This window comes from Apaloderma vittatum, unplaced genomic scaffold (genome assembly GCF_000703405.1).
Source record: "Apaloderma vittatum isolate BGI_N311 unplaced genomic scaffold, ASM70340v1 scaffold9465, whole genome shotgun sequence".
Taxonomy (NCBI): domain Eukaryota; kingdom Metazoa; phylum Chordata; class Aves; order Trogoniformes; family Trogonidae; genus Apaloderma; species Apaloderma vittatum.
In genome coordinates this window covers 92,175-113,034 of record NW_009715482.1, presented here as the reverse complement: position 1 = coordinate 113,034, position 20,860 = coordinate 92,175, and the positions used below count along the sequence as shown (strand labels likewise).

General features: G+C 37.1%; 1 protein-coding gene across 1 annotated transcript in view; it reads right to left on the bottom strand.

The window, feature by feature from the left end:
• Window positions 1-20,860, bottom strand: part of MIPOL1 (mirror-image polydactyly 1) — a 158,052-nt gene that overhangs the window by 72,690 nt on the left and 64,502 nt on the right. The window lies entirely within an intron of this gene.

Here is a 20,860-nt window from a genome sequence, read left to right as displayed (position 1 = left end):
GTGGGGACCTGAAGTAATCTTTCTGCTTCACAGAACAACTAAAGCCAACATACACAAAAATACCAGTATCTTAGGTACAGCTCTTAGCACAGGACAAAGGTCTTTGGGGATGTTCAGGCTCTTGCTGGCCCAATGAAGTGGCTGAGACATATGAGGAAGACACAAACATCCAGGCTGAAAAAAGGAAGGATAAGTCATGAAAACAACAAGGGAAACCAAAGGAAAACTTTCTTGAGAATGGACAATACAAGAAAGCCGCGTGATATTGAAGGTATGGTGAAAGAAGTGAGAAGAGAGAAGTAATAACTTGTATGGGAACATGGAAGAGAAGAATGCAAAGCTCAATGTACTGTTTAGAGGTAGGTCAAAAGTTGGAAGAATCAGAACATAATATGAGAATAAAGATAAATATTTTCTCACTCTTATTTTTTACGTGACAAAATTTCTGTGAATTTTTTATATTTTGAACCTTTCTGTTTCAAAGTACTTCTGTAAATAACATGTACCTAAAAAGGTTTTAATATTTAAATATTAAATAGATTACTCTTATAATGAGAAATAAGTGAAATTATTGGAAGTACCTAAAAAAAAGACTCACTTCTCTTTGACCTAGTTAAAAATACAAAAAAAAATTTGAAATCTTTTTTTTCCAAGTCAGAAATGCCACTGAATGAATCTTTGATCACAAAAGTGAATAAGTTTATGAGAAGTGGTTTTGGTGTCGGTGTCTTTTCAATATCAAATTAATTCAAGGACCACCTCTTTCAGTCTTCACTACGCCCCCCTATACTGCCAGAGATGTTCATGCTATTACAAACTAATAGAAGGTGTAGACTTTAGTTTGATAAGTTAAAACCCCTTCAAGGCTTAACATCATCACTTTAATTGTAGCATAAAAAGAGCAACAGAGAGAAATGATTGACGCTCTTCTCCTACTAGATTTAAAATTTGCAGTTCTACTAGATGCAGTATTTTGACACATAAAAGAAGAAAAATGAAGAAAGAAGTTTATATTGACATTAAAATGTTTGTAATGTCTTGAGCAAAACGATCTTTTTAAAAAATGGTATAAAACTCAAGTACCTTCTTCTGAATCAGCAATATTAACGAAGCCCTGTCTGATCCTGATCTTCATGCTCACAGCTACCTCCTACCACCTCTCCTTGTAATCACAATCTCATATTCCTTCCAATGCCCTCACATAATTAATGGATTCCACCTATTTCCTTTATAGCTTTCTACTACAATACCTCCATCTCATTCTCCTTTTTTGGTCCATCATCTGGACAATAGTGATATCCTGATGCACAGATGTCTCCTGCTAAAAGGTAGAGGCTACTGAAGAAGTTCTCCTTGACTTTCCCTTGAGCGGGACATTGGGAGTTTCACAAAAATTGGCAACCAAGTAGAAGAGAGAAACCCTGTTAGGGATCTAACCATTATTCTTCCGTTGGATTTGGCTGAAAGTAGCTAAAAATCAGAAGATGAAAATTAAGACTGCATAATCATATATCCCTTATTTTTTTTTAGGAAAGAGAGGCTATAAAACCTGCTTACTAGATACTTCATGCAAAATCCTTTCCCTATTTTTTCCATATTAAAATTAAAGTACATTCTCACATAGTGTTCTCTTGAGAAATCATTTCTATCCAGAGGAGACTGTGTTCTAAAGACCACAGAGTGCTTCCAGTCACATTGGTACACAGGAAAAGAACAGAACAGTGAAAGGTCATCAAGAAGATGAAGATGAGCCTCATATTTGCAAACCAAGATTTTTTTAAACAGTGGTTTTCCACAGACTGTATGTACAATTTCTGCAAACACAGGCATAAATGTGGAGCATATGTGAACCTCTCTACGTCTTTTTGTTCTTGTTGAGGGTCTCTGACTGAAAAGTTAAAAAGGCAGATGGATTTTGGAGTTTTTACAGTAAGTGGAAGATACATAGCTTCTATAAATTAAGTACCAGTGAAGACTTTGCAGGTGGCAACCTCTCTAAGAGGATCAGGGGTAGTAGCTGATGTATCAGGTGGTTAAGAACGCACCTGTCTCAAATCAAGTACTGAATGGAGAAATCACACCACTGGGTGACATTTACAAATAAGAACTGCTTTTCAAATCTATGAGATTGACATATTTTAGAAACAAGTCGAATAAACCGTTCAGCTTCCCTCCAACTGCACCTTGAATAGGACCAGGTGAGAGAACACCACATCGTCTATGCAGAAACAGATGCAATACTGCCTGGCACTTGTGCACTCTGCTGAGGATGTGATATCCCCTGGAAGCACAGTAAGAGACGGTGCTGAGGCTGATGCAGACAAATCCTACCTTTAAGATGTTTCCATACCCCTATATCAGAAAGGCATAAAGTAACTAGAAGTAAGATGGTATAAGCAATCTTGCCAGCCTACAGGCCTTGACCAAACTGAAGAGGGGGAATCCACGATATCTGAGTCGCAGCAAGATACGCGAGACATCCGTGGTATCAAATGCACCGTGAAGTAAGTCCAAAAAAAATTCCAAAGCTACAGATACTATAACTTCTATATTTGTCTCTTTTTGGCTGTATTAAAATGGAAGAGTTCCTTCAATACCGATATGACTCCAGTATAGGAACAGGAAAAGTACAAAGTCTGGTATACTTAAGACGGATATCCAAAACCTGCTTCGAAGACTTACTACAAATGGCCACACAAGCTCTTTCCAGTGCCTATACAAAAACATTTCCAGGTGAGATCCTGGGTATCATGCCTTGGATTCAGGACCACCCTAACACTACACAGCTGCTACATAGCCCAGACCAGTGACAGCCAATTTATGGCTGAGCAACCACGTGGGTAACTGCACTATTCATGCACACACCCTTAACAGGACAATTGGGCTACAGCACACGTAATTATGCCTTTTCATGCACAGTTGGCTGATCTTGTCTTACGTCTGTAATGAGTGTGTAAAGACTGAGCTGTATTTCACAGACATTTTAATGTTAAAAAACTCCAAGTGAGAAGCTAGAGTGACCAACTACATGGTCATAAGCACAAACTGAATAAATATATTTCAAAGAGACAGTCCCATTTTTAAGGCCACTCAAGTTTTAACTGCTAGGAAATTACCGTCTTTAATTTTGCTCTTATTTAACCATCAGCTTTTACAGGGAGCAGGGAGTAATTTTAACAGAGGTCAAAAAGTGAACCAACGATCAGATTTTTAGAGGTGCTGAGGCAGCTCGAGACAGGTACTTAGTGGGATTCAAAAAACTGTAAGTGGGTTAGATACCTACAACACATTAAAAGTTTTGAGAGGTAGGCATCCAAACCACTCAGGCATATTTTGAGTATCAGCTCCCTGTTTACCTTTCTCACCAAGATCTCAGTGTTGCTTTCAAAAAGTTATATTCACAAAGCTTTTTCTTCCCATTTTATACATTGACATTATCCAGCTTGCTTTCAAAACATCTAGTAATTTAACAATTGTGACAAGTTCTCTATCTTTTAGACATAACATTTAGTTACCTTCACAGTCCCCTGGAATAAATTCTTTGAACTCTAGATTTCTTGTGCCTCCCATTTCTTAGCTGAGGTACTGGCTTATGTCCCTTACTGATATGAAAGAGTCCTACTATGTGGATTTCAGTGACACTACTCTGCAGATACTCAGGTGAGGATCTATCTCACAAGCTCTTCCTTGTTTTCAAAGCTTATTCACATGAATATCCTCCAGATTTTCTAGTTGAGTCACTGAAAAATGGGGATGTTAAAAATCCCCTATTTTGTAAGCACCTTTCCTTGCAGCCAGGAAGAGCACTCTTGGTGTTCTGCGGAAGGCAGCTTCGTCGGCACGTTACCCGCACCGCTTTTCTGACCCCTCAGGAAAGCTGTAGAAAAGCGGCTGCTCTGCTGTGTTACCACAAAGAAAGATAATTCTAGTACAATTCCTCAGTTTATTAGAGGTGCCCAATCCGGAGGGGATTGGCATGTTCCCAGTTTGCTCTGTCGAGTCACTGTGTTAAGATCAACAGTATTAAAGTAATTGTACTTCAGTTAGGCTACGTATCCCGCTTAAGGGGTTTCATGTTGTTCACCCCCATGCAGTGACCTTTGATCTGTCTGTTAAGGTCACAATTCTAAAAAGAAATCAGTTTAAGGGAGAAACCACCTGTTCTCCTGTATCAGCACCATATTTTCTTTTGCTTTTTTTCCCTACTTCCAGAAAACAAAACCTGGCTTATAATGAGCGATCCATAAAAAACCCCAAACATAATTACAAAGCAGACATATTTTATAAACAAGGATGTCAGGCATCTCATCTGGAGAAGAGGGAGAAAGAGATGTTACATGAATTAAAAAATACAAGAGTAAGCAGCAGACATTTTCTTAAAAAAGCCAAAATGTTGGTAAGAAATAATAGATTTAGAGGTAAGAGTAAATAAGTTTGGAGCAGTAGTAAAAAATATGTCTCTCGTCAGATGAATATCTTAAATACTGACTTACAAAGGATCTTAAAATTTCAGAGCAAGCACTGGAAATGTGGTATTTCAGCTTCTCAGCTTGTAGGTTTTTTTTCTTTATTTTTTAAACATTTGATCTCCATTACCTAGTTTTTGTTTGTTTTTCAGCTAACTTAACTTTATAACCCATTGCAGGACAAGGTATTCAGATGATAAAATGCAGGCTAGGATATTACAGAAAGTTAATACACATCAAATACTAGGAGTTTACAAAGCAAAATTCTACTCAGAAAAGAGTTGTAATGAGTTTCTTATTTTTTCAGGGTTTCTTTTGGCTTTCTTTTTTTGTTACACGTATTTCCAAATATCGGAATAAAATATTACTTTGCAGCAAAAATACCAATTTTTGTTATTATTATCTACCACTAAAAAGTCCCACAAACTGCCACTAAGTTGATTTTATTTTTGCTAGAAAATAAATAGCAAAGATAAAAATTTAGCTTAATAGAGTAGGAAAAAAAATACAGGCACTATCTGAAAGACTCTAAAAATTCAGAAAAGTTCAAAATGTTTTAAGCTAGGCACAGAAATGCTGTTAATGATTAGCTGCATAATAAGAGATTAATCTCTGCCTTTTTTCTTTTCTTTTTTTTTTGTTTGTGTGTGTGTGTGTGTGTGCGTGTGTTGCAAAGGCAACACAGCCATATCGCAGGTCTGTCTGTGCCATTCTTAGGCCACTTTCAGGCCGATTGAGAAAAGCTGCAAAGTAAACACAGGTGTTTTAAAACTGGAGCCGCTGTCATGGACAACCACAAACACCCTTAACTCTGATGTGGCAACGCCTCTTTCCCGCCCTCTCTTTTTTTAAAGCATTGCCCGAAAAGAACATGTCAAATGTTTCACCTTTCACCACCTCAAAATAACTTGGAGCTTATAGCATTGTTTGGCAAATCTCAAGCAAAGAGATCAGTTTTTCATTCCTTTCCACATGTAGCCAACTCCAAATCAGTCACATAAAATAAAGAGCCATTCTATTTCTAATTATTTTATTTTCCATGTCCACTGATGTACCTGCAAGCACCATGTTTCAAGTAGAACATGTCCTTCCTCAAATGTAATTCAGACTCTTCACTTTCATGATTCAGGTTCAGCTGAAAAGGCAGTGAGGGGATTTTGCAATAACTAAACCAGAGATTTAATCCAGTGGATAAGAGGATAAATTAAAAAAAACATATCAACAAAAAAACCGCCACAAGTTCCCCAGACCAAAAGAATAAACCTTGTTTTCTTGATTATTGGGCAAGAGTATGTACAAAACTGAAAAAGTACTTGCTTGTATATTAGCTGTTCCAGGAAATGGCATATCCTGTTTTAACAGCCGTGAAGTACTGACTAGGTAGAGAAAAAGTATGGAGAGCAAAAGCAGAACAAATCCCCAGAAATTACGTAGTCACTCTTCACTTACGCAGCTGATGTGTGAGAGGAAAAATAAATAAATTTATTAACAAATATAAAACAGCTATCAAGAGTTAAAATTTGGTTCTCAAAAACCGGTAAACTAAACAGATACGGTTACATTTGGACTGAAATGAACAGCCCCAGCAACACTTCTCATCCCCAAAAGAACTGATTTGTAATCTAAATGTAAAAATCTAGATCCAGCTAAAACTCCTGAAATTTTATATTCAAAGCAGAGCGACCCTCACATCTACGCCAACCATGAACATATTGCAAACACACAACATAGCTGAAAAGATAACATAGGTCAAAATCAGATCCTATTTGTTGTAAAGAGTGATTTTTCCTGTCAGTCTCAGCCTTTAGACTCCAGAATGATTTTCTTTTTGACACAGATGCTTACACACCCTAGTTTCAAAAACCAGACACCAGACTTACTGTGTGTCCGTGCTCCAACTTAAACAAACACAAACGACTTCACAAGATAGACAGCGCTCATGCATACATTTATTTACGTTAGGACACAAGAAAGATTTTTTCCTTTTTCCAGATTTTGTCTGGTGTGGTAAAGAGACAGTATTATTTATCAGAGGATCTCTCTGAATAGCCCTGAGCCTCCTCATCCCCTACATTCACCTAACTGGGCATTCAAAATAGTTCAAAACCTCACAAAACAAGCCTCGAGACAACTTGCAAAATTGAACTTTACATTAAAAATCAGTCACTGCTATTTCCTTTAGGCCATTTTATCTTGCTTTTGACAAAAATGATGAACTATTTTGTATATTTTTAAACTAAAAGTCTAATAAATAATACATTTAGAGCTTTACTGAATACAGTCAAGAGAACACAATCAGAATTAACGTAAAGCATCAGACTTCTGCCAGCAGCCAGCGTTGCTCATGGTGCTGTGTATCACCTAACAAACACTTAAACCACACACAGAAGCACACATATTAACCTACGTATGTTAAGACTGCAACAAAAGCCATAAAAAAACTATTTTGCCTCATTTGTTGCTATTTCTGGCCTCTGCATTAAGCACACATGACTTGAAAATCATACACCATTGAGACTATTACACATAATGGGCAAATTAGACCAAACAATATTGTGTATAAATTAGCCTGTTCATTGGTTTGCATTAGAAATACTTTTCTGTTAAAATAGGAAGGATTTATGCTTGGCTATAATACAAAGCAATACAGTTTGATCCATTAAAAAAACAAGTGCACTAGCACACTAATGGGAGAAACCCATTAAATATTCTGATAGCAACAGAGACAGCTTAAAAAAAGGGAGAGAAAAGCACCCTTTTTAAGTGCAAAAATTTCACCCCATAGAAAGCCGCAGCAATAACAGTGTTATTTACCTGCAGATCTGTGAAGTCTCAAAATACTTTTTAAGCTAACAAAATCAGTTAGGGGAACTTTATCAAATCACTAATTATCATTAAACAGCAATGACAGATTTATCTCTCAGCACTACAGTGACCTCCTGGCCAAAAGCTAATTTCTCATTCATCCAGCCTTTTGTATTCAAAGTTATTACCCAGTCACAAAAGGAGCTGATTTTCAAAGCAAGAAACTTGCATCCACATTTTGAGAGGTAAGGGGTGCTTTCAGCTGCATCAAGCTTCAGGAGAAGTTGTGGACACTCAGCTTTGGGCATTTATTATTTGATGCAGCTCTGGTGAGCAACTTCTGGTGGTTTTTTTCTGTGTTTCTTAAAGAAACAGAAGGAGAAACAGAGTTAAACTGTAAACAATATTAATAAGGTTTAACTGTGAAATATTAGTTTTACTTAATGAAACAAACTGGGAAGCTGATTTTACCTTTTAAGAAATTGGGGGTGGGGGGCGAAATGTAAGAAACAGATGAAAAACTGATCCTTAAAGTTTTACTCAGATGAATAACAGGTACTCACAGAAGTAGCTTCCTGTGTGAGGCTTACCGGATTAGGCCCCAATTTGTGAAAATGTTGTTTCTGGACTCAGACCTGCTATTCTAAGTTTCAGGCTGGAATAAAGTTTTCAGAGTGGAGCTCTTAAGTCCTAAAGATAGGGGTCAGAAGGGAAACAACGCAAGAGTGTGAAATACACTGTTGCTGCTACAACGTCAACTCGGCTTGGTAATTTTTCTCAAATTACCAAAGAAAGGAAATATGAAGTCTGATGTCACTTTCTTCAAACATAAACACATCTCAGCAAGACTGCAAGTCTTTTGCTCCTAAAGAATAACTGAAAAAACAAAAATATGAGAAGCAGACATTCCTTCGTGAGGACAAAGTTAATAAAACATTTTATTTGGGAAGTAGACATGATACAATTGGAGTTTGAAGGGATACTTAGCTCTGGTCTAATATTTTAAATTTGACAACACTTGTCAAAAGATGTTAAAAATTGTTGTGTGGTCCAACAAGTCACTCAGCAAGAATAATTTTTAAGCAGCTTTTCTTTTTGTTTCAGTTAAAATTAAAATCCATGCTGTGTAATCCTTGGAGTCAATCTGTAATTAAGGGGATTTGAAGAGAGACCACGCACTGCATTAATGATAAAATTTAATATCTGTTTTAATACTCTAACATAAGAAAAAAACCCTAAGCAACATACAAAAAAGCAATCATCTCCCTATTTCATGTGAATGCAGCATATATACACCATTACTATGTCTAGTAGTGATGATGTATTTCATGTCAGCTTTCTGTTTAGAGACCAAATGTTTCAGGATTTAGCATCTACAAGAGCTTAAAACTGCATCTGCTTCAAAGTTGGCACCCAGATTTAATAGGCTAGATAAACAGATTTTATCTAGTTGGGAAAAGGAGTGGTTTTGTTGTTACTGTTGTATAACAATTTTAAACGGAAGGAGCTATCAGCAGCATTTCCAAGGTTTCAGTCACTCTCCTCCCAGTCACTCAGTCACTCTCTCTTCCACCATCTAAGACAATTGCAGCTCAACTGTAAGACGTAAGAGCAGGTAACCAATTAGACTAATTAATTTTATAGGACATTCTTTAATGCATAAAGGTCCTAACACAATACAAAAAATAATAATTTTGGTATACTCTCTCCTCTAGACTATATGCAAGGAATAAGTTTGAAATCTGTGTCTCTAAAATGCGGCTAGATAGCACCAAGTAGTTTATCCAAAACATTTACTCAGTTGATTAACGGTGGAGCCAACACAGTTCCATTTTTTAAACTAGAAAGCTGTACTAAATAGTTTCATCCTTTCAGAAGGTAGGATGGAGGATTAAAGTAGCAAGGCAATGAGGTATTTTAGGATTCATTATTTTTTTTCCAAAGAACTCAGTATGAACCATGGTTAAAGTAGAAGTGCTCTTAATGAGATTTCGTATGGATAAATTTTCAAGAATTGCCATGTTTTTCAGTGAGAAATGATAACAGAGTCTTTTAAAGTGGACATCAAAGATTTTCTTTCTTTCTGTTAAAATGTATTCTGACCTAAGCTCTTCTGAAAGAACTAGGACAGTGTCAATGTACTGTTACCAGATCTCATCGTATCATGTCAGATATGTAGTTTATGAAAATAAATTTGAACAGAATTTCCTCTGGTCTCTGAATATTGTCATAACAGCCTAAATGTGTGTATAACAGCCTGAGGCTTCACAGATTTGGGACGCAGTCCCATTAAAATTCAAGTGCATGTGGAACTCACAAGCTTTGAGATCCAAGTAAGAAAGGGTTCATTTCTTCTCAAAATTCAGAGTCTCTAACAGTAACTATTAATGGTGTCAGGACTGCTCTCCAGCAGTCACGGCTACCTCTGTGCACTTAATCATGTCTAATCTACAACACTAGCCTCAGTATTTGAAAGCTTCGTCAAAATGATGGTTCTAATGTAAAAAGTTTAATTGGTATTGATTTTTTTAAAAGTAAATCATCTCGATTTTTCAAAATACATGTCCAAGATATTTGTAAAGAAAGAACTCTATGAGCAAGTTGTATTACCACCATCTTAACAGCCCTTTCAGCACAGCAGATATTTCTTTAATAAACAAATGAGCATTGAATAATCACCTTGGTGGTGATCTGCAAGGAAATGGCAAGTTTATGAAACTGTGTGGGATCTGAATCTGTCTAGTAAAACTGTGAAAGATAACATCTGTTCTTCAGTGGAGAATCAATTCTGGAGATTGAAAATCTGCTATCAACCAACAGAATTCAGAAAACGAAGTCCTAGAAGGTTTCTTTATATATTGAATCTAAGTACAAAATGACACTTGGGTCTTTGAGTTTAATTTTACATTGCAAATTCCTCTGCTTAGCAGCTTAACACAATCACCAATGCACATTAATACTATGTTCTGGAAATACAATATACACTTATTTACTGTTACAGAATAATATTTTTTACTTCCGCTTCCTATCCAAAGTTTAAAGACAGCTCTTGTCTAAATTTACCTTTTTATTGCTTTTTCTTAGTAAGATATATTTACCTTCCCACTAAGGAAGGCTGAATTTTGGAAGTAACAACACAGCAGACTGAATTTTGGAGGCACAAGAAATTGAAGTTTTCATTGCAAATGTATTTTACAGGACAAATCAGGCCTTCTCTGGATGTTTCCAGTGAATAATTCATTTTTTGTGCAAGGGTAATGAGCAATTTTGATTCAGCTACATGACAGAGCTCTGCATGCAGTGTTTCTAAATATGAAGATAAGCCTAATATATGTTGAGTTGAAATCCTAATGCATTGATATACTTCTGCTGATGTGAAGCTTACTTTATACCTTTCAAGTCTTCAAATAATAAAAAACAAGGCTACATATTTCATATGCCAAAATTCTACCTGTGCTTTTGTTAATCAGTAAAGATAATATTAATATACTTTCTGAAGAGGCGTTACACCAGTGTGCCTGCACAGGTTTTTTTATCGTTAAGGTCTGGAAACTTAGGATTATTGAATTATCAAATTTACTACTTGACCCCTAACATATAGCTTGCCACTCTAAATCTTACTCCCACAGAAAAGCCAAAGTTGAGCTAAAAGTCCATAATCTCATGAGAAAAGCTGTGGAGATCTACTGGAAGACAGGTAAGGAACGTTTTACTTCATAAAGCCCACTTTCACAGAAAAAAAAAAATAAAAAAAAAATCCAAGTCCATTTGTTCCTTCTGCCCTTCAAGCATTCTCCTAATGACCTGTACACTGCTAGGGTAGAAATACACAGTTACTGTGCAAGGAGTACATCTCTTCCCCTAGCAACCTGAATACGTGAACAGCAGAGTCTGCTTGTCCTTTACAGCTCTGCGTGGCCACACATATGGAAGTCAAATCAGGATTTTGCTCTTACTTACGCGAAAAAGAAAGGGATTTTCAAAAGCCTATCAGTGGTCCAGGAACACAAATGCCCCAACATAAAAAATGTGCCTCTGCACCATACCAAACAAAGAGATGTGAATTAAAAAGGACAGGCAAAATGAGTCCTGATTCCTCTGAATAAATGATAGCTAAGCACCAAGCTGCAATTTTTGGGCATGTGCCCTTTTAACTTCATCTCATTCTAAAACTCGAAGTTTCTCAGCTGGGAACAGAACAGGAGAGACTTTCAGATTACAGTAGAAAGATAAATACGAGAAGCACCCTGAGGCTTCTGAATCAAGGCTAGTCTGAGCCTTACAACCATGCTAAGACCTAATGTCAGTGTCTATCTTTACTATCTGTCCACTTTCAACTCTGAACCATACTTCATATGATGACTCGCATCAAAATGCTAGGAAAAGCATCTCCAGTTCTGAACTGAAATTTGGACAAACTTAAACATAAAACCCCCAAAGATTCTTTCTCAATAAATAGCTAAAATTCTGAAATATTTATATTGATCCTTTATCCTGTCCCCAGTTTCCTCTACCCAAGATCTAAAGTAGATTCTATCAATTCTGAGAGGTGTTTCAGATAAGGAGGTCACGGATGGGTCAGAGCAAGACCTTTGCTATTTAATGACCCTGTAGCTTGCCTTTTGCACAAGAGCTTAGGTTACTACCTTTTATACATTTTACTGTAGGACAAATAACTGACATGTCATCACGCACTCAGGCTCAAGATTTTGTTTACAGCTGCTGCTCAAACAGAAGAGTATAATTTTCCTGTGCAACATAAAAAAATGAAGAGTGTACAGTAAGACACTGAAAAAATAATTGACAATTAAAATTTACCACACTTTCTACATATATGAATAACAGTTTTCATATGGAAAGAAATGAGACATGGAATAAAAAAACAGTAATAATGTCACTCCTCCTCTTCATTCACTACATCTGATATCTTGTCTCAAGCATCATTTGGTACCTCTAAGAAAGGAAAAACTTAACTTGACTAAATATTTTTGATACCTCCTTTGGTTTTTTAGGGTACAATGCTAATCAATACTTTGAAAACTATGCCAGTGAAAATTAGGGATGATATTAATAGAAACTAATGCTAAGAGCTTCTTTAAATGTTGCAGAAAGCAGTTAATATTTTATGTACAAAGTGGCTTCAGATTTAGAATCTGTTAACTAAGTTTGGAAATATCAGAAAGCAGCAAGTGAAGGAAGGAGTCCTAGTTTTCTTACAATAAGTCTGGTACATTAAGCTTCATGATTGTTTTACTACTAGATTAACATATGCCCTTTGTGCCTGATCCATGTAATCCTGAAATGAAGCTCCATACTAGTGGGAAAGTAAAAGATTTTTTTTTTATAGCTATCTGAAGTGCAGCATTACATCACCTCCTCAGATCTTACAAAGGTTCACAGTAGTATTACTATTGACATGTTATTGGGCAGAAGGATGGAAAAATGAACAAGACTGAGGTGATAAATTACACCGTTGGAGATGGCAACAAAGCTTAAGTTAAAACAGTTAAACAGTTAAAGCAGTTAAACAGTTAGAACAGTTAAAACAGTTAAACAGATTTTTTGTTTCTGTAAGAACTCACCTTTCCCTATAAGTTGCTTTTCAACACAAAAGTAATTTCTACAGTATATTTTTCTTACATATCAGATTCTGTATTTCTAATTTACAAGATACTGATGAATTTTAGTGTATTTTAGAGCATATCAATTTTTAGCATTGGTTTAAGGCAAGAGTGTCACGTCTATGAAGATAAGGAGTAAAAGAACAGGTAGCAGACAGCTTTCTATCTGTCCAGAGGATGCCCGCATAGTATGTTCCATCTTCTAAAACTTCAGAACATCTGTTTATTTCAGGACATGTATTTCTACAATATATATATCTGAGATCTGCCCCAGGCCCATAAACTATTCCAGTTTTGAGGTCCTTTAACAAAGTTTAGACAAAAACCTGAAAACACTGAAGAACATTTACAGTTGAAATCAAAGTGTCCTTGAAACTGGAAAGCAAGGAAGGAACCTCCAGGACCTCACCCAGTTGGCTATCAAACACATCAACCATATGAAGTGGAATCTATCCTGTTAGAAGGAAAAATAGGTGTGCGAAAGCGTGAAGTATTTGTAAAATTACGAGCTAATATAATTGGTTCAGATTCACAAATATAGAATGGTTAAATTAAAACCATGGATGAGAAGGCCTTGTCAACAGGAAGTTCATGGTCACAGAAGCCTCTTACTATGGAAGAGAAGTGAAGAAATGTGGAAGCATCCTAGATGACTGTGAAAATGATCATCCAGCTTTAGAATAACCTGAAGCTAAAATTTGCATTCCAAGAACCTGTTGCATTCATCGGAAATAATACTTCTGCTAATTGGGAGTAACACCTATTGACCTCATAAGAAGACATTTTCCTCCTACGAAATGGAAACAAACAAAAAAAAATAGATTCAGATAAAAAGTTTGAATGACCACACCATCCCCAATGACAAAGGGACATTTACAGTATATACAAACAGTTGTTGATGTTTAAGAGTAATCAGGTGCCAAGAGAGATTTGAAGGCTGTCAACAGACCTCCAAGAAATTTTTGCTGGAGCAGATGAAAGCTGACATCCAACACAAAGTTTGAACGAGTAATAAATTCCTTAATGCTTAGAACTGAATCAAAGTTCAATAAATATATCTGCCTTGGTTGAGAGACATTCAGCACCTGTTAACCGGAGAGAACAAAGACTTAGGCTCCTTGGGCAAGGTGAACAAACTCCTTTATCCATATGAAGACACATTCAGCACCACTCTTGTGCAGCTATGTCCTGAAGCATGCTAAAATTCCTTAAGATATACAGTGCTCTAGACTAGCATAGCTAATTAGACTCTTCTTAGGATCATTTTTAGGATGAATGTTCTGCCAGTAAATGCCAATCCATGTATTGCATCAAAACAATTCTGAAAGATTTGAGGTCACAGTAAGTAAGAAATACCACTGCTTGGTCTTTCATTTGAACAGAGCCCAAGAAATCCTGAGTAGCTGCTGTGCAGAGAGCTCTGGGCACACAGGGCTGCTGTGCCAGACAGTGCTGTCCATGAAAGGCCAGCCTTACCGATACAGGAAGGTGGCATGGCCAGTGTAAACAAGGAAGCAAAGGCAAGAACTTGGGTACGTCTCTGGTTCCTTCAATTTGAAAACAACTGAAGGCTTGAACGAGTTCAAAATTCTGGCCCGCAGCGATGTTTCAGTGAACCAAGAACAATCCAGCTAGCCCTGCTGCCCATCCATACAGCCACTCACTGACACCACAAGCTGACCACTGAAAATCACACCAGTGCTGAACTGACCAGAGGACCAGATTATAACATCTGACTGAAAGCAACAATTGGGTCCAAGGAAGCTTCAAATGACTGCTTTAAAGACTACTTGACCAGTGGTCACATTTTTTCCACTGGTATTGGGGTGGAACGTTGGTCACTGTAGGATTATGTGAGTTATTTCCTCCCTCTCCATACATAGAGATAACTGGGTGGGTTGTCAGAAGTCTGTAGCAATAGGTTTTGGAGACACTGCAACTTAAGCAGAAAGGAATGCAGAAAATGAATACTGAAGCAGAACATGGACAGAATTCTTTCTGCAGGAGTTGTACACGGCCTCATTTTAGTGTTCATTTATGGCACGATGCACCGGCTTACACTGATACCCTCTGAGGTGTACAGTACTATTTAATAACACCAGCCATAAAGTGACTAATCATGTCTCTAGCATGGGCAATAGCTGAATAGACTTGGGTCTAACCGTAGTGACACCCTTTAAGACCTCATGATTAAGTGGTTTTGGGTGCAGCACAAGAAAAAGCTCTGTTCAATGCAATTAAGATTGCAACTGTATCTACTCTGATAGTATCTAGGAAGCAGCAACTGAAGAAAAAATGCTTGTGCATTCTTACCCACATCCAGATTGTCATGTTCCAGGTTTTACTAGGTCTTTTATTCCCACCTCCACTATGTACTTAAAAGTAATTCAAGCATCCAAACTTCGCAAACTTCCACTGTAAAATTAATAGTGATCTCATGTACTTTATAATAAACTTTATTTACAGGGTAGCAAATTTGTCTCCTACATTGCCCAGATACTCTCATAGCGTTTTAGGGTATCTACAGGAGAGCGAAATGAACTTATTGCGGCTTTCTACAACCTGAAGTGGACAACTCTTCTGAAAGCAGCAGAGAAGTGTCATCCTTCTTAGGAGAAGAAACTGAACTACTGAAATGGTTCTTGCACAAAGCTAGAGATGCAGCTTACTTGGATAAATCCTCTAGTATTTTATCGTCATGAAAGTTATTGGAAGAATAGCATGAAGAACCTTTCAGGATTAGTTGTAACAACATATTATTTGCTGGACAAAACCTCCACAAAGCCTGTTAACTATTCCCATTGCTCCTGAAATGTTCTTGTTGTTTCAGAAAAAAAGATACAGTAAACACAAGGGCACGATGTATCTCATCACACTGAGTAGCAGATCTGCAGTCCGCTTTTCCTCCCCTCCCTTCTACTTCCAATTCCAAACCAGCATTCTAGTCTTCAAACATACATGTAAATTAATTTCGTAATGTGACAGCAGTCCCTTTTATAAATAGCAGCACACGATACCCAAACTGAAAAGCGCGATTGCTTTAGGGCTAATTCCACAGAGTAGGCTCTCTAAGGCGAGCTTTCTCAACGGTTGACATCCTGTTAGATACAGAGGGAACGATGCATTCTGGCCAGAGAAATTCATAGCAAAATGTGAGAAGAAGGTGGATTGTCCAATATACAAATATCGCCGAGTTGCTTCACTGAAAAAACCCCAACCTCTCTGAAGTAAGCACAATATTTTGAAGCCTCTTTTAGCAAACAGTAGCGCTACACCAACAAATAGATCAACAGCAAGTTTAAACCCTTTGCAGTGATGTCTAGTTACATTGCAGTTGAAAACTGGATAAAGGTTTAACACCCACCTTGCCATTGGATAACATAGCTATTCTTCTGCTAGCTACAAGATACTAGTAATCAGCAGCCAGTTTCTATCACTCACAGAGCACTGCAGTTAACAACAGCACAACAGTCAAAATGGTTGGAGTTGGCAGAGTGATGTTCCTGATTGTGGTGGGGTCTTGCCACATTCAAAACTCAAATTTTAAGTTTCTAATAAGAATTTTTTTAGCAATGAGGGTGGTGAAACACTGGAACAGGTCACTCAGAGGTGGTAGAAGCCCCCATCCCTGGAAACATTCAAGGCCAAGTTGGTGGGCGCTCTGAGCAAACTGATCTAGTTGAAGATGTCATTGCTCATTACAGGGGAGGTTGGACTAGATGACCTTTAAAGGTCCCTTCAATTGCAAAACATTCTATGATTCTATTATGAAAGTATTGAAAGGCTTTTCTCTAAGAATCTTCCAAGATGCCACTAATAACTACAAAAAAATACAAAAATTGTATGCTGTACTGGACTTTTAATAGAAGCGATGAGAATGGAATCTCTCAGTTTCCCACCACTGGTTCAGGCAAGTTTCCCTGGATTACAGATCATTTTGAAAGCGTGTATCTGTGTCAGAAACAAATCAGAGGCTTTATATCCATAAACCACCTCTAAACTCATTAATATGAAGCTCTGAAACTCTAAACATTAAAACATTGCTACAGTTAGTTAGTTTTTGCAGATAAGGGCCACAGTAACTACCTTCTGAAAAAAAGCATTTTATTCTATAGTCAATGATATATGCCCAAATAGCACGAACACTCCATGTTTTTCAGCAGTAGCAAACATTTTCAACTTCATATTAAAGCTTTTCTTTAATTTTTTAAACTCTTAGAACATCAGATTCTCTTGGGATTGTGCTCTTCATGGATGATACATTGACTAATCAGCTGGATTTGGTTTTGCGGTTGGCATTGTCAAGCAGATACAGAGAAATGGTTTCTGCTCTAAGAATCTGGGAAATTTTAGGAATCAAACCAGAGTTTAATACAACTTATGACAGGCAATGGAGAGTACTTAACTAAGCCTTCTAGAGTGTTTTTTTCACAGATATAGTTGACATGCAACACCTATCAAACTGGTCTGCATGGTAGATTTCCTGCCCCTGACACAATTCCCAAGAGTCAGCAGAAAGCAGATGACATCAGCTACAATTGCTTTATGACACGACTGCAGACGAATTTCTGACAGCTCCTTCAGGTCACTTTCTTGCCTCTGACTCTAAATTTGTGATATTCTTAATAAAACCATGGAAGCACGTAGGATGAATTCTACAGAAAATCACAACTAAAAAGACTGATTAGTCAGAAAAGTGTAACGAGTCAATCACGACCAAAGATTAACATCTTAACAGCTCTGAAGGAGATCAATAACATTTACAAGTTCTACTGACATCATACGTGAATGAAGTAAACTCATTTGGTCACTAAAGGGCACTTGACTTGTGTATCATAATGAAACTGCCCTCCTCTCCACTATGGAAGTTTGGCTTTAAAGCAAAACTGATCTCTAAAGCAGATTAATAGCTGCTTTAAAAGACTGTACCACCAAACTAAAAATTACAAAATAAATAGAGCCTGTGACAAAAAAAAGGCACCTCTCCCTATGTTTGATTCAAGTCCAATTAAACATTTTCCATTAATCTTCACATCAAGGTATTTTTTTCACAAGACTTATTTCCTATTTTTCTTCAGCTGAGTAAAGAGGATATTCACCCTGGCAAAATCTTTATTTTTCTTTAGGAAAATGTATTACTTAAAACTCTGTATTTCAAGCTACACTCTAGAAAACTAACAGCAATAAAACCATCCACAACAATATTTGAATACTAATGAAAAACCAGCAATTTTTCAAGTTTTCTGTTTGAATCAGCTATTTCAATGTATCGTGGGATTACATTTATGAAAATCTGTAGAGACCAAATGTTAATTATGAAGGCCAAGCACAAATGAATAATCTTATGTATAGACTCTGACACATTAGAACTGCAAAGCACTCTGTAGATCTTATTTTACAAAAATGTACCACGAGCACAAATGTATAGGCTCTTAGGAAGCAATTATCCCTAAAAGATTTAGTTCTAATTCAATCTGAAATATTATAAGAGATTTTTTAAATGGTTTCACAAAGAATAGGATTATTTTACTTTAGCTATGGAAATAGGGGGCTGTATGCTTCTCTGAATGACCTCTGTGCATTTGTAGGCATTGCCTGGAGGGAAGATTTGGAACTGGCCTTTTCATTCAATTAATACAATACCCTATGACCAATAAGAATACTATAAAAATTAGGAGTATCGATTTGCTGTTGTGGAACTGAATGGCCCACATCACTACAAGGGAAGTTCTATGCAATAAATACATGAAATATGGAAGTTTTAAATCACCTACTACTAATATGTACGACACAGATTATTTAAGAAGTGTTCTTTTACCACAGGTGTGCAGATGTTATATTGCACAATAATATGAAATGGCATAGTACACATATAGCATGCCTTACGTGTCATATGTTTTATTTGTCACAAGATCATCAGATGTGAGGTGATCTAAAAGTGTAAAAACAAAAGTACGCAAGGGTGCTCACATCATCTTTGTGATTTTTGGATCCTGGATTTGGCCAATTTACTGCCATCGACACCTCTCTCACAATTAATCTGTCTCTGCTGCTTTGCCTCACCCAGGAGTCTACGGGCTGCTGCTGCCTCAAAGAAGGCAGCTCTCAAAGCCACATGAGCTAATATAACCAAATACAAAGCTGAAATCTTGCAGCCTATTAAACCTATTGGATCACCAGTGGAACAGAATAGGTTACTTGCAGATCAGTCTTACACTTTTTTCTTCTGAGTAACTCACTATTGTAAGACAATTTTAAAAAGTAAACAATACCCTTAGGGTTTTGGTGTTAAGCATATTTCAGGATCCCATAGAGGTAAAAAGATCTCAAAAAGACCACAAACTTTTACGCTATGCTTAATCTAGCTGAGCCTGAATATAGTATTTTTATCAGTTATGATTCCAAGTTCCTCATCTGCCACCTATCACCACACTATATCTTTTGGCAAACTGGATCAGATAACATTAAGTTTAAAAGAGCAGGGAAAAGGAAGGATTTTTATTAGAAAAAACTTTCTTAACAGAAACTGTCCTGCATAGACACTCCTTCTGCAGGACAGGTGTTTACATCTGAATTAACAGTACATAACACAGTTCCCAGTTTGGACTTGGAGGTGATTAAAGTAAGTGTACTTCCCTGGATCGTGGTAAAAATAGAAATAGTTGTATTGATATTTAACCCTGCACCACAGAGACAAATAACCAGAGAGTGACCTGCAGCAGAGAGGAGACATGAGGGGGCTCTTGGGTCCGTGCACCTACTCTGTGTGTAGCAGAGGCACGAGGTGGTAGCTACGAACCAGAGGATTTCACAGGGGAGGTGCGTGCCAATTGCCCACAGTGTGTTTGTCACCCGTCAGGGGGCTCTGGCAAGGAGCTCAGCCGCTACAGTGGTGGCAGCCTCGGCCAGGCCCAGAGCTCTGGTCACACCCATCTCTAAAGAGGTCACGGACATGACTTTCACCCCAGCCAGCCAGTTCGTATACTCCAGACTGCACTAAGAAAGGGCGATAAGCTTTGATACTGACCTAAGCACACATGTAAATGAAGTGTTCACATGCTGTATATCAAAGCCAACTACTACGGCCAATATTTCATAGGGGCATTTGAAAGTCTTCAAGGTCAAGAATTCATCTTGACCCATCGGCCTTTTAAAATGTCCTCTGATGGACCTGTTCTAGCTTTAGGCAATGGTAACATGACCTAAGACAAACCCTGCAGAGGTACAATATTTTTAAAAGTTTGACTTTACCAAAAACTTAAAAGTGTTCGTTTTTCCTCCCCAGACTCTCATCTCTAAAAGACTATGATCAATTAACCTCTAACTCTGAAAAAATCAAAAAATGCCTGTGACAGCCAGAATTAAATTCTTTAAAGATTAGGTGCTGGGAGAGCTATACCAGGCTTAGAATGAAATCCTAGTTACACTCTGAACTATTAAGTCACTTCTTGCTCTGAAGATATAATTATTCTGTAAGCATTATGTCAGGCAATATTAAATGTAAAAACCGTAGTTTCAATAAAACTTTTCTGTTTTCTAACAGAAAGACTCTGTGCACAATATTTTCAGCAACAGAAAAAACAAGTCAGCACGCAATTAACATTCAATAAGTAGTATGCTAGGCAAGCACTAATTTTTAGTGATACCAGATTCAAATCAGAAACAACCCTGAACATTTACAATATCTATTTCTAGTCATCTGAGGATAGATTGCTTTCAGTATTGCACATCTGATTTTGTAATATTCACCATAGATTCTGATGACAATTATAAACCCATGGAAAACACACCGTTTATGTGGAATACAGTCTCTCTCTGTTTATTCATGATTTTTTTTTTTTTTACTGAGAAATGTCAACTTACATAAGGATTTACCTTTATTCCTATGTTTTGCATTGGTCAAGTTGTTGCATGAATAATCAGGTTTCCCAAATATTAAAAAAACCCAACAAACAAAAACCCAAACAA